A 15,576-nucleotide genomic window follows, 5' to 3' on the forward strand; every position below is an offset into this window, starting at 1 on the left:
TTTTTCAATTTCATGTTTGTACAGATTGCAGTCATTAGCCATATTAATATTACCCTGCATTGTTAAATGTGATTGGTTTGCTTTTTGCGAAATACCTTGCTTTTGAAAATTATCTTATCATATATCTTATTGTGGAAGTTTCTTGTTAAATTCAAGATAATTTGTTTTTTTTAACAAGATTTTCATTAATAGAGTTTTATAAAACTTTAATCTATTACTTAGTTTATCTAAGTACAAACCTCTGCTTGGAAAATATAAATTATAAGATTGTATAGATTGATTTTGTAATGAATTTGATTTTTCATGTATCAATTGTTTACAGGTCCACCTTTTTTGTTGTTGTAAAAATTATTCCAACTACTATGTTTTCTTATCAATAAGTAAAAGTTATTATATTCATTTAATTCTAGAAATTTAAAACAGTTCTCAAAGATTTAAATAAATTCCTTTTTATGGCTGTTTGTTCCATAGAAGGCAATGAGATAGAGTTTTCTATAGTTGTTTATTTTTATCTCAATTATATACAGAATATATGTATAGAGTAATTTCAGATGAGATAATCTATGATTTAGATTATTATATAAAAAAAAGATATAGAACTTTTCAGTATTCAGCATTATTTGCTTCCTTAGGACTTTCTTCAGACTCTTGGACTACAATTATTTGAAAAATTATCCTGTTATATGAAAAAATTATCCGAAAATGTATCTTTCATAATTTGTTTAAGTTTAGACTTATCTAAATTTTTAACATGTTTTATTATTTTTGTCGCTTGAAATGTCTACTACATTTTTTAATTCGTGTTTTAATTTGTTTTTTAAATCAGCATGGAAGCAACCGAATTTAGTCGAATTTAGCCGGTCCTATCCGAAAATTTTTTAGATTGGATATATCCAAAAATGTATATAACTATCCGTAAACACATGAACTTAGCCGGATTTACCCGAACATTTCCGAAATTATTGAATTAGCTTATAAGCTCCCGAATTTTGGTCGAATTGAGTCGGACTTGTCTGTAATTTTCATATTAGATCATGTAAACGTAAAATTGCATAGAACCATTCGGAGACAATCGAACTTAGCCGAATTTATTCGGACTTGCCCTAAGTTAATAAAATAGTCAGGAAGCTATCAAATTTTGGTCGTATTAAAGCAAACCTGCCGAAATTTTTAAATTAAATTGTGTAAACGCGCAAATTCATAGAACCACCTGGAAACACCCGAGCTTAGCTAAATTTACCCGATATTTGTTCGGATTTAATAAATTTGTCTAGAAGTTACTGAATTTTAGTCAAATTAAGTTGGACTTGTCCAAAACTTTTAAAAGAGATCGCGTAAATATGAAAATGCGTAGAACCACCCGGAAATAACCGAACTTAGCCGAACTTGTCCAGAATTAATAAATTTGTCTGGAAGCATCCCAGTTTTGTCCTAATTGAGTCAGACCTATCCGAAATTTCAGTCAGCACGTAACTTGCCTCAAAATTGTATTTTAGATTTAATTAGTTTTTATTATATTAAATTCATTGTATCAGTAATAGCTATCATATCTGATTTCCTATAAATGATAGATTTTGTGGCTAACCATAACTAGACTTGAAAAATTCTTAATTAACACTTCAGTTTTCATATCTTAGGTCTATAATGTTATAGTAAAATAAATTATGTTAAAAATAACATTTGATATACTATCTAACTATAGTTTGATGTGACATGGACGTTATAAAGTTATGTTATAAGTTATGTGAATACGACGATTAAAGTTATGTGAAAATAGTATTAAAATCAATATAAAAGTGCAATAAAAAAGAGAACTATTACATGAACCTTTATATAAGATACTGACTTTCATACAAGGTTTGTGACTTCAACATTACATGCCATTATATTAGAGAGTTAACATAGATTTGGTTATATAACAATCCATATATCATTTAAGTTATTTATTAATTTTATTACTTATTCGTTCAAAGATAAACAACAAATACATGTACTAAATTAAAAAAATTGTGCACTCTTACTTGGCCATACTCTTTGCCTTTTTCTGCTCCTTTCCCCTTTCTGTACTTGCCTATATTCTATGGAATCGCATTTCTTGTTGTATCCGCATCAATGTTCGGTTTTTGATACTTTCTTCTTCCTTGTGGATCCTAATTCTTCGAATTATCAGTTTATTCATAATTTTAGCATTGCAAAATATCATCCTCTATCCTTGTGTTACGGATTCATCTTCTTATTACATGCTGATTCTTGTGTCCTTGAGAATTTCTTAAAATCGGATATTCGATGTTCCTTTTCGTTTCTAAAAATGGAATCATTGATTGATATGTTTCTCAGTGATTTATGTACTACTTAATTTAAAATTGGGCATTCAGAGGTGGCTAAAGCCACATTCTTCCTGAGATGAGGATTTCGAATAGTTTCGACAAGCCTTTTTATCCTTGTGTCTGTTCCTGATAAACTTCTAGAATCAAAGTCCTTATGTTGTTGGCGATCTTCTATAAAGTTTTCCTTGTTTTTGTTCATAGTGCTCCAATTTATAACAATTAACTTCCTTCATAGATACATCATAAAAAGATAATTCCAAACGTGGTATTGAAGTATAGTGATCTAATCGTTTAGATTGGTTGATAGATGTAAGAATAGGTAGTATCTTCTTTTAAACTGTGTTTTTTCATAACTTCAATATGAGATACGATTCACAAATTCATGAATATTGAAAATTTTCTTTCTGTTGCAGCTTTTCCTTTTAGATCTTTTTTCAATTATTTCTTTGTCATGAAAGTCAAATTTTTTCCATCCTTTTGGGAGATTTTTCCTCTGTCAATAAGTTCGATGATTAATATAGCATATTGAAACAGTCTTTTAATGTTAAATTTTAAAAAAATAGCATTACATAGAAGTTTTCATTATTTTCAAGCAATATTTGTTGAAATAAGCATATTTCGTATAACCTTCTCATTTTCTTAAAACACATCCTGATCTGTAAATAAGAACAATGAAGTTACATTTGCTGGAGAATTCATAAGAAGAAACATTTCATTTGTTAATCTATTCAATTTCATTACGCGATGCAATTGAAGATTATTCAATACCAGCAACATCTTTTATTTTTTCTCGTTTTTTTTCTGATGCTTTTTTATATTAGGAATAATGTTAGAAAAATTCTCTTCTATTCACTTTAGTGTGCGACTTCAAATTTACATAATGTTATGGAGGGTTAATCTCCTCATCGCAGGTAATCTGATTAAATCTCTCGTTTCAATATATGTATAAAATTAATAAGGCTATATATTGTATCGTTATACATATACTTTACAAACATATATGGAGATGTAATACATAGTTTCATGATGAAATGCCGTATTATTTTACATTTGTTTTTTTTTATTTAACCTCTTGTGTTGGTAATTAATTCACAAATATGCATGGCCAAATCGTTTACAATAATCTAATGCTAACCGTGGAGGTTCACCAGTGTCTCTCGTCAAGAATTCTTTCTTTATATATTTTAGGTATAAAGTAATTCTGTTTACAAACAGATGATATATGGACATATATAATAATTTTAATATTTATTAGTAATTCTGTGCCGAAAGATACACTTAAAAATAATATAGAATGTATAATATAACAAGATATTGCTTATACTCCCAAATAATTTTTCTTCATTTTTTGTGTTTTTATTTTTTACTTTTTTCTTAATTTTATTTATTTCTTTATTTCTGGTCAAATAATTTTTCGTACTTCGTCACTTTTTTCTTTCTTCTATTTATTTCTAAATCGTGTGCGTTTGAGAAATCAATTTAATCAATGGTTAAACTTCATAATTACGTTCAAAGAAAAATATGAATGATAAGATAGTTATTTCGATAAGAAAAAAAGAAGAAAGAATGGAGTATTTCCTGTAAAGTTTCCAAAAATGAATCTCTGTTTTTTTCTCTGTCTCTCTTTCTTGCGTTAATCAACAATTTCGGAATATTTATAATGCATCTTGCATTTTTTACACACCGATTTTGAACACTTACTAGAGAAACGATACGACACACTTGTCATGACTATGTATATTCGTACAAGGCATGAATGCAAACTTTATACACTCCAACGCTGATCGAGTTCTTTTACTTCTTTTTTGTTTCAAATATCATTTATTACCACGTATAACTACAAAGGAGTTTTACATTTTTTAGGTATAGAATGATTCTTACAGCTAAATGTTTGAGGAATTCTGACGCTTCGTAAAAGTAATATTAAATTCTCATTCTTCTATTTCCCTCAGTCCATTGATTTAAGGTATAGTTGAAAGCTAGTCATCCAGCGGATACCTTATTCTAACCTTCTTTTATTTGGTAGTTTCCGAAAACAATTGAGTATAATGAGGTTTGGATATTTTTTTTTATCTTTCCCAGTTACGTTTCCAATACTTAACAATTTCAGAGTTAACTGAGAATTGGCTTGAGTGCGGTTTCCATGTCATCGATATTGGTTTACCAAGGGACGTTTAGTATTTTCTTCATAACGTTAGTTTGTAACCCTTTTATTTTGACTTGGTTGGATTTTGCGACTGTGCTTCATAATGTTATGCCGTACGTCTATATTGGTTTTATCAAGACTTTATACATCAGTGTTTTATTCTTGGTACATAGTTGGGACTTACGCCATATAACTCATCATATTTTATCAAGTATTGTGCAAGTTTTCTTTCTGATCAGGTGTATGTGCGCTTTCCATGTAAGCTTTTTATTCAAGACCATTTCTAGTTACGTAATTACATTTTTAACCAGAAAGAGTTCATTGTTTATTTTAATAGATGTTGGATCGTTTTTGTTGCGAGCAAACTGTATGTGCCAGCTCTTCTTCCGAAAATTTGAGAAGATAGAAGATTCGATTATTGGAGCTTTTGTGATGAGTCTTGATCGTTTTCATTTTGCGTGCGAATTGTATCATCCGTAAAGGTGAGGACATTATTTCTTATTTGGGATGGCACAGCTATATAGATAGAAAATAGGATTGGGCCAAATATATTTTTTTGAAGCATTGCCTATTGATACCTACATATCCTATATCTTCTTTAGGGTTTCAACGAAAAATATGCTCTCAACAAGATAGTTAATTACGATTGATGATGTATCCGTTAGTAATTTGTCTTGGAGGTTTTGGATTAGTTTATCATGCAATATTTTGTCGAAGATTTTCTCTGACGCGAGAAAGACATAATTATAGGTCCCCTTGTCCAAGAAAGCATATGCTCTCTTTTTGTGACTAGTTTGTGGATTTGTTCGATAGTTCTATGGTATTTCCTGAATCCAAACTAGTGGTTTAGAATATTTTGACATTTATCATACATTCTTAAATAGATTATTTTTTCCAAGATTTTAGATATAGTTGAAAGGAGAAATATAGGTTTATAGTTAACCAATGTAATTGGTGGTTTTCCTGGTTTTGGTATCAATATAATTTTTGCACATTTCCATCTAATCTATGGAAGTAGCTTAGATTTACATTGTATTATATAGGATGGTTGGGACCTAGTTGCTTTATCAGGTAGTTGTAAAAGCGTTCCAATTATTAGATCTGCTTCAGGTACTTTCTTAAGATTAAGCTTACTGATTAAATCTTTGACTTCCTTAAATGTTGTACTTAGTGATATTATTTTAGGTTGATCTTGATAGGCAGGGTTTCCACTATTCGTATAAATCGTTTGAATATAAGATTGTGCTACTTTTAGAATTTTTGTTGGGTCGCTGATTTTTTCGCCATTTCTGTCGTTCCAACAAGAAATGTTTCTCTTTGGTCTTTTGAGGTTTTTCATAATCCTTCACAAGGTTTTTCTGCCCATACATATGTTCTGAATAGTATTGAATGTTTGATTTCGGAAGATGTGTAAATATTTTCTTATTTATTGTGTTAAATAGTTTACTCACGCTTTATTATGTCTGTTCCTGTTCCTTTTCCAAAGTTTAATGGTTAGTCTCCTGTCTTTTATCGATTATAAAATATGTTCAAGAATTTTTTTAGTTTCATATAGTAATTGTTTGGTAGCTAGTGTGTTTCTGTACACTGTCATTTGAAGGATCGTGAAATCTTCGAGTACAGTATCAATATCTTCGATAATTCTAAGTCTGACATTGCAGGTAAGTGTGGACTTGATCATGTCTCTGAATTCGTCCCAGTTGGTTAGTTTTGTAGTTATAAGATAGGTTACGATAGGTTGTTTATAAGGTAGTCGCAAGTTAATTTTCATCAGAATTGGTAAATGAGATTCGGTAAAGAGAAATCAGATGAGAAATCGTTAATCGTCTCTATCGAGGATACTAGTAGTCCTCAAGTTCTGCTATCGCGAATTCCAATGATATTTCTTATTACGAGGCCTCTTGCTATTATTAATCTAGAGCTCCAATCCATTTGCTTGGTATTGAAATCGTCGGCGATTATGTATTTCCCGTGTTACAATAAAAAAGATTGACAGTACCGTATTGTAACATTTTTTGCAGGGGAGATTTAACTAAAGATGGATATTAATTAGGTTTTATTTATCATCACTATTATGGATGTTGTTTGCATTTTATCCGTCCGTGTGCCATTAATCATGTGGGTAATCGTTTTTTGTATAAAAATTTTTCATGAGAATATAAGTGCATCCACGGGCTTTGTCTGTTTAGAAGCAGTTGTATAAGTTTGGTATCCGTCTTCTTGTTATAGAATTTATCTGTTTTACATGTCTTTTGCAGCAGACATATATCGAAATGTCTTTAATTCGTCGATTTTTAGTTAGAGATCGTTGCAATTCTATAATATTACTTTGAACTTATCCATTCTTGATTGCTAATTTTGTTAGAAGTTCTATGATTAATTTGAATTGAGTCATCATTTATCCTACAAACAGAGATATTTTGTTGAATAATTTTTTGACCAGTACTTTGAAACTGTTATCTATAACTATTTTGTTATTGTTTATATTTTGGTAGTGTTTGGGTAAGATTTCTTAGGATTTGTGGTTGAGGAATTTTTTGAGAGGCTTATGACGTAACTGCTATTTGTAAAATTTTCGATCTTTGCATATAGATTATCTGTTTGCTCTTGGGGGCGGATAACGAGTTTTTTGCTTATTTATTTTAATTACTAGATTTTTCCTCACTTAGCAGCGTTTATAATTTGGAGGGTGAACACATTTGCATTCTCTGTAGATAGGTTTATCTAGTCTATTCCTGCTGAGGCAATTTTTAGACGCGTGTTGTTTGGCACATTTCATACATTTGTATTCTTTTTGTAATAATTGTGTGTAGAGCTGTAGGCTTGGTAACATGAGCATTAAGGAATGTTAGTATCCGTCATTCTAGATGATTCAATTTATATTATTTGTGTGAAGCAGTTTTCCGTTCAGTCGCGGTGGTGGAAATGCATCATGATCATTTATCAGGTATCAACTAAATGTGCCTGTTTTATGTTGGTCCAGGGGTATCTTCCTAAAGAGGCTTATCGTGGATGTGCTATGGAGTTGATGGGCCCTTTTGTATTTCCTAGATTTGGTCACTAGCTATTATGATTTTTTCCACGCAAACACAAAGGGATAATGTATAAAAGGATAATGAACTCGCGACTTGGAGAATTCCATTAGTGAATACTCGTGGTTTAATAATATAATATTGGGAGTGTAGTTCTCAGAAAAGATTGTCCTAGAGTGATTGTGGGAGATTTTATTGGTTATGAGTTCTACACTACCCTAGTTCTTTCTTATTGAATTAATGTGTGTGTGTATGTGTGTGTGTATTCTTATTGCAAAAGGAAAGGGATGCAAAAAGGAAAGAAAATAACATTTACATTGAAACTTTATAGTATCATTTTGAAATTTTGGTATCATTTCTTTATCAACTTGTAGTTAATTAAATTAATAATAATTTTAATTTTAACTCCCACGTGTTTTTTTTCTCATAGGTATATTTGTGCCTATATAATATTTATGTTAATAGATATGAGAACAAAATATTTTAAATAAAATTATTATAGCATTATTTCGAAGATTATTATAAATTTTCTTAATAGATTATTTATTTTTAATCATTATTTTAAGAGTTAAATAAGTATGCATATACACACTCGCATACGTATTACTTTCTCTCTCTCCCTCTCTCACTCTATCTCGTTATTTCTTCATCTCTTTCACTCTCTTCTTCTCTTCTTTTTTTTTCCAGTAAATATACGTACATCTTCAAAAAGATTATAGAAAATATTTCAAATTGAACAATGTAGTGTTCTTTTATAAATCTTTATTTCTCTGTGAAAGTTTTTCATTAATTATTATAGCTATTAATATTGCAATTTCGGAATATTTTTTTACTCCATGTGATTTAACAAAATAAAAGTAGTAGACGTAATGAACGGTAAATAAAGTGTTTAGGGATGTATGTTTATGAAATAATAAAGATCGTATAAACGTGACGTGAAAGAAGAAAAAAAGTATCCGTGGAAATATCGGTAGCAAGAAAGATGACGCTGGTAATATAAAAAGTGATGAAAATGAATTGTCAATTGTCGTTGAAGAAATCTCAACATAGTTATTGTACGACTTATTGCGCAAAGGAACAATGTCTTGCTGCCTCGCATATAAATGTGAGCAGTTATTAACACTATTTATAGCTATGTAAAAAGTTGGCTTCTTGATAACTTATCTAGCAGTCTGTAGCGTTCGCGTAACATGTTTTTACTAAGTGAGCTTTCGTTAGGTAACTATTTGCCTTGATTTGTAAATAATTCCTAAACTCTGAAAACAATCTGCATTCTCTGAATACCCTCACATCACATCACATTATTGTTAAGCTTGCATGGATTGCCTTTCCTTTTGGAAATAGTCCAAATAAAGTTTTTTACCAATCGGGTTCTTTTCAATTTTTTCTTGTTTGAAGCTTTCAAGCGAAGGAAAGTATGAAAAAAATTTTTTTTTTAACATCGAATCATATATTTTTTAATGAACCCTTTGGTTCAGCTCTTTATTTCCTATGAGAAAATATTAGACCATTTACATGAAAAATCATTAGTTTCAGAGATATTTTCATCTAAAACTTGGGACTATTGACTATTTCTTCAATAATAGCAGGTGGTAATAAAACTTTAATCGAACGATTTCATATTTTATTGCCAATAATATCAAACGGTCAAGTTTTTAATAATATCAAACGCATTCCTTGGAAATGGTAAGAAAATTCGTTTAATTTTATCCGTCATATAAGTTTACTATTTAACGCATATGCTTACTCTGGTGTATACAATTTTAGTTTATAGGTCACAAATTATTGCTTTTGGATTATGACAAATTATGTTATTGTACAAAATTTCAAATAAATCTCTTAAAAAATTTTGCCAAAATTGCTGGTTTCGGAGAGAAATACACAGAAATTGTTTCCTTGCAAGTATTAACTGGAAAGTTTAGTAACATAAATAGTAAATTGATTTCAGCTGCAATGGCAATACCAGTAATAAGCTATCAAAATTGGGCGATTGATATAGACGATACGTTCGACAAGGGCTCCAATAATTTAGATAGGGGTTGAGATAGTAATGATAAATATAATTCGAGCAGTTGTTTTATTAACGTCATTGACACAAGACTGATGTAAAATCACAGACATATATGTGGTATCAAGAATCTTGGTCAATGTTTTGTGTGTGAAATGTGAGCGAGTTGGTACCCATAAGTGTATCACCCCTCGTATCGGTCACTTTACAAGGCTTTATTTTAAAGTGAATGAATGTGTGTGTGTGGAAGAGAATTAGGGTTGGGCTCTCGAAGAAAAGAACAAAAGAGAAGGCGAACGTAATGATCGAAACAGGACGGTTCCAAAAAAAAAGGAAGCAACTGAAAACGCTTTTCATTTTTCAGTATAGGTTTTATTAATTTTTTTTCAATAAATCTTTTATTTTATTAAAATCACCGATACCACATATAATTCATACTGATCGACTCCTACTATTTTTTATTATTTGACTATTTGCGATTGTATAAGTTTAAAATTTGTTTTCTTTTTGTTTTTTCTCCATCGGTAAAAATAACTCTATAATAATGTTTCCTCCGATGGTATATCAAAATCTTTGGAATACTCGGATTTTTAACAAAATTGAGTTAATTTTGTAAAATTTAAATTGAGTAAAATTTAATGATTAGGACTACTGTAAAAATGTATACATTTTATGTGAATAATATTTAACATTTTGAATTTATTTTTGATGTTTAGACGACATTATTAAAGTATTACATTCATATAAAATGGTGTTGCGTCGTGAGGGCGCAACTACGAGAGCGTGTTTAATTGTGTTCCTCGCACCTGACCTGCGATGTTGTTTATTCTCACGGAGAATCTGACCTCCTTTTCTTCTTAATAGTCAGAGTGATAGATCTATTGATCGTGGTGAATAAGGATGATGGTACAAATTATCGATCGCGGTGTTTCTGCAAATTAATTTTTAGAGAACACACTTATTTTGAAGGATCTCATAGAGTTCGTGAAGTAAATGCACGAGAAAGAATACTTCGCGAATTGAAGTAATAACAATATATTTCTAAGTAAGAGTTACAGTTGCTGCGAGTTTCGTATTTTGTTGTATTACATTACTTGTTTTTTGGCGGTCTCTGGAAGAGGGATGGCCGGTAATGTTTAGTAAGACTCGGTGGTCTTGATGAGTTGAATCGAAAAGTTGTAGGTTGACTGACTTTTTGGAGTCTCTCGAACTATCCGCGAAGACGATGCGATTAGAAAAGGGAAATGGAAAAGGAGGAGTTTGAGTCAAAATCGAATATAGAAAGTGAAGGAAAGATGCTTAATGGTCGAGGGTAGGACAGAATAGTTCGTTAGGAATGTTTAAACAATTCCATGTGTGCCCTTTTGTTCTGATGATAGTGTCGATTGGCAGGCGTCAAATGGACATTTCAAGAATAGACATTAATCATTAACTCCAGACTCGTCTTGTCTAGGAATCGGCTTTCATATTTATTTATTTATTCCTCGCATTATTGAAAACTACGTGCTTGACTAAAATGCCTAAGCACGGACAAAGGTGGCAATGCGTTTTTTGTCTATGCGTTTTCTGAGCAAATATCCAACGAATTTTAAGGGCAGATATTTTATATATTGATATATGACCCTTAGGAGATAGTACTGGAATTTACCGAGGGTACACACGTGTGACCGTCAGCATACTGGTCTCCTTGAACAGTCGTGTTTAAAACAAAAGAGAAGAGAGACATTCGTTGAAGATTCACTAAGATATAGTGTTTGATATGAAATAGTGGCTTAATAATTTATCGTACTGTGCATTGATTCATGTATGATAATTCGTATGTATAATGTGTACGTGTTTTGTATGAATAATTTATAAGCTAGTGTGTGTTGCACTTACAAGATAATGAAATTATATATAATCAAGGTACGTCTACATCTAGCTGTCATCGGTAGGCAAAGGGTACAAGCCCTTGATGTTGCTCTTGTAGATGCCCATGGCCGTTCGAATAACCGAGGCTACGCGGACGATGTGTGTCAATGGTGCGACCTATCGACCATTGGATCGGTAGTGCATTGTACTCTTTGAAGAGCACGAATGTGCCGATCTTAACATTATTTGTTCCTCCACGATGCCATTTCCTTCTTGCCGTCAGTTCGCCGCGTAAGTATTCCTTGTAACAGCATTTCCAGAAATCTTGTTTTAATTTTTAGACGTGCCGCCGTGCCGAAAGTGCTACTGGCACTTGCGCCAATCTGCTTTAGATACGCTCATCATTGAGCTTCAAATCAGGAAATGCGTAGGAGTAAGTAGGGATAGATAATTGGAATCGGTGGAGATTTAAGTGAGAGGGTGAGTGTACATGTACGAAATATCGCTTGAACGCCTTAATGGAAACCTCCCAAAGTTCGCCAAAATGTGGAGATCACGGCGAAATGAAGTGCCATTCTATGCCTTCCTCTTTAAGAAACTGTTTTCCTTTTCAGATACTTTTATTGACTCTCAAAGTTCCTTTAGCTCGTGATTAGTCCTGATGAAGGTCGTAGCATTGTCCGAAAATATAATATATAAGATGCCCTTCCTCTACGCGCAAAGAATTATTTCAAGGACGCGATGAAGCCTCGAAGTAATTGTTTATTATCTCCAAATGAGCCGCTCGTGTGCTGAGACAAACAAATACAGCTTTAAATTTCCTCGATTTCAATGAACTCTTTCTTTAATATACATTGGTTCGCAATAGTCAATGCCTAGAATGGTGTAATTTCGATACATGCTCTTGTTTCGTTCACGAGGCAGACCACTGATCCTTTAGATCGTATAGCCATATAGACCCGTCCGTCCTTCCATAAGACATTGTTAATAATCTTTGGGGGGATAGTTCCCGTGATATCAAATTATCCGAGTTGTTCAGCGAATCAACGTGACATCTACGCTTCTAATTTTGGCAATGCGGTTAGCCACGAATGTCTGAAGAAGATAAGGCAAGATGTTGATCCAAATTAAACAGATTGTTAAGTCAGACCAGAAAATTGTTTACATAATATGTACGATTGTCATTGTCTTTCACACCGCGTTGTATAACCTCTCAAAGAAGAGCGCACCAACCTCAGTATGATTAATATCTTTACTGGCGCCACGCATGATTTTGCACAGAAAAGGAATATTTGCACCTTTTCGTCAGTTGCTGCAGATCGGAGATAGATGCACGCGTCATAAGCTATTTTACTTGCGTCATGAAATCCGTGCAGCTGAATCCTTAAGTACGATTGTTCTTCGTGAAAGGCGCAGCCCATCTAACAACGTAAATTAATTGATCTTGATACGCAATTAATAGTTTCAGTTGGAGGCTGGTTCATCCCATCCAATACTACTTAGCCAAAGTTGCAGCATTATTATTTTTATCTAAGTTATGATCGGGCCAAATAGACTGAATGGATCAAATAATTTCTCTATACGAGAAAGGATGGCTCGTTGTTACGCGTTCATTGAATTTATCATTTTTTACGTGGTATATTATATCATTCCGATGTGGAACTCAAACTACCCCGAGAGTAAAGGTGATCTCTTCCAGGTTTAGACAAATACATGTGTTCGCTAAATAGTTGACAAAATCTGAAATTAAACTTTTCTTGTTGGAGGCCCATTGTCGTAAGACGAAACCATCCTTTGACGCGATGTCAAGTATTCTGTCCCTGATTCTTATGGCGTCATCGAATATGTGAGTGTCCATGATTAGATCGTCGTCGTAATAATTGCGTTCAATAATGTTTGTGGCTTTGGGACAGATTGCATTTTCGTCGTTAGCTAATTATTGCAATGTTCTAATAGCTAGAAGAGATGTCGATGATAATTCCATACATTACCAAATGTCTTGATGGATAGGGAGCGATTTTTCATGCCATAATATCTAGTGATATTGGCGATCATCCAGTCGCAAAATTATCTGATACATTTTCGCGATGTCCGCGATCAATACATACGTGTTTATTCGGAACCGAGTCAAATAGGCAAATAGTTCATCCTATGTTGAATTCACCATAAGATTGTCATTGAGAGATTGTCATTCCTATAATGATATACGTTGATGCATCAAATACGATGCGTAGCTTTGTCTGAAGTAGTGGGACCGGTATTAATGCTTCTTAAGAGCTGGATTTCTTACGAAGGCGTGCTCCAAGGCATGAAATATCTTGGGCACGATTGTATATGAATCACCCATATACGGTCTATCGTTTTTGAACGGTAAACTGACGACGTAACATCCTCTCAGAGTCGTAATATATATTATACTTAAAATACTCGCATTCGATCTGCTTAGTCGATTGGACCTTTTCATTGGTGGCTCCTTGTTGTCCCAGAATTTTATTGCGACTCTAAGCAACTTATCACTGTATTGCACGTGATATATTGTTTTGGGACCATAGTGCGCATTTCACTAAATACTAGCCAATCGAGTTTATTTTTTGATGCGATAATCGAATCATTGAGAACTGAAATTTGTCCGTAGTAAAATAACTTATGAAATAAAAGGATACCGAGGATGGCATCGATAGGAGTTGGCTTATGAAATTGAGAATCCGCTAGCTTTATACATGAGGGAGTTGTTAATTTGCCGCAATCTAAAACTTGCGAAAGTATGGCTGGATTTAATTTTGACAGTATATCTTATTTCTTTTGAAAATCTGGTTCTTAACGATTCGAGCTTGACCGAATCGTGTGCCACTTTACTGTCATTATGAACCACCAAAGACAAAGAAACAACTAAAGACTCCTTCGCCTATTGCAGGAATACCGTTCCTTTTTACGAATGTACAGCAAGAAGGTCCGTCGAGCTAGACTCAATAGCTGGATGAAGTTTGTAACATTGCACGGTAACGTGGAGTTTTGGGGCTTCGTTTATAAGCATCGATCTAACAAGCTTCGAGTCGAGAAGATTATTAGCATCCTTAGGTGAAACGGCAGTATTATAAAAAAACACGGAAGAGAGATTCAAATACTCCTACTTCTGAATACGCGAAATTAAAGGACAGGGAATAGGAGCTTCGAGACGATGCTCTACAAATGATCTAACAAGGATCATGTTCACATCGAGGGTTACGTGCGCGGCAGCAGGATGGTCTGATCTGTGCAGAGAGAGAGGGAAAATATGCGCTGCAAAGTCGGATAATCTTATAGCGATTACGTTAGCGTACTGCATGGCATCGACAGAGCCCATATGCATTCTTGCCAGCGAACCTCCGATTGACTTTCAACTTCATAAACACCGGGAATTCTACAGCGGAAGAAAAACAGGCAGTTTACATTGAAATCGGGACCAGAGATATAAACAACAAATCGTGACGCGAGAAGTCAGAAGAGGAAATCCGCGTTAGTGAAAAAGGCACATGAGGAAATCTTAGCGCTTTGGCAATAGAGATGGGAGCTTTCGGATAAACACATTCGTTTCTTTCTCAGACGTCAGAGAGGGAATAAACGCCCATTTCATCTCTCAAAACTACTATACATATAGGCTTTTATAGGGCATAGCACTTTCAAAGCCAAACTCGCATCATCGAGTCTTGCCACAGACGAGAAGTGCGAGTGTGGTAAATGGACACGCATTACATTCTTGACTGTTCGATCTTTGAAGAAAGTTCCTCTGGAGAAAATAATAGGCGTAAGCATAGACTGAAGTAGCCAGACATCTTATCCCCTCGGCTGAAGTCTTCTTCCTCTTCGACGACTTTTCTAGAAAGACCCTTTCTACCAAGGGCATTTAGTTTTCAGATCCTTTTCAGCCGAAATTATTGGAGTTCCTGATGATAGGGATAGACGCCTGTAACCTTCTCAGGTCAATCCACTTTCGAACAGGGAGGGATCGAAGGGGTTCGTACGCCATTTCCTATTTTTTCACCTCGCAATCTACAGTCCTATCCTCTCTTTCCATTCTACGAAATAAATGTCACGGAACATGACACTGTGAGTGGTTCCTTGTAGTTCCCTGTGGACCCGGCAGAGGTCAATGCGGCTATTCGTCATTGCGGGTACGTCAGTTATGGCAAAACTGCTTATCTTGCGGGAATTTTGGGTTTTCCCGAGTCCGTG

The sequence above is a fragment of the Vespula vulgaris genome, chromosome 7, assembly GCF_905475345.1.
Source record: "Vespula vulgaris chromosome 7, iyVesVulg1.1, whole genome shotgun sequence".
In the NCBI taxonomy this organism is placed as follows: Eukaryota; Metazoa; Arthropoda; class Insecta; order Hymenoptera; family Vespidae; genus Vespula; species Vespula vulgaris.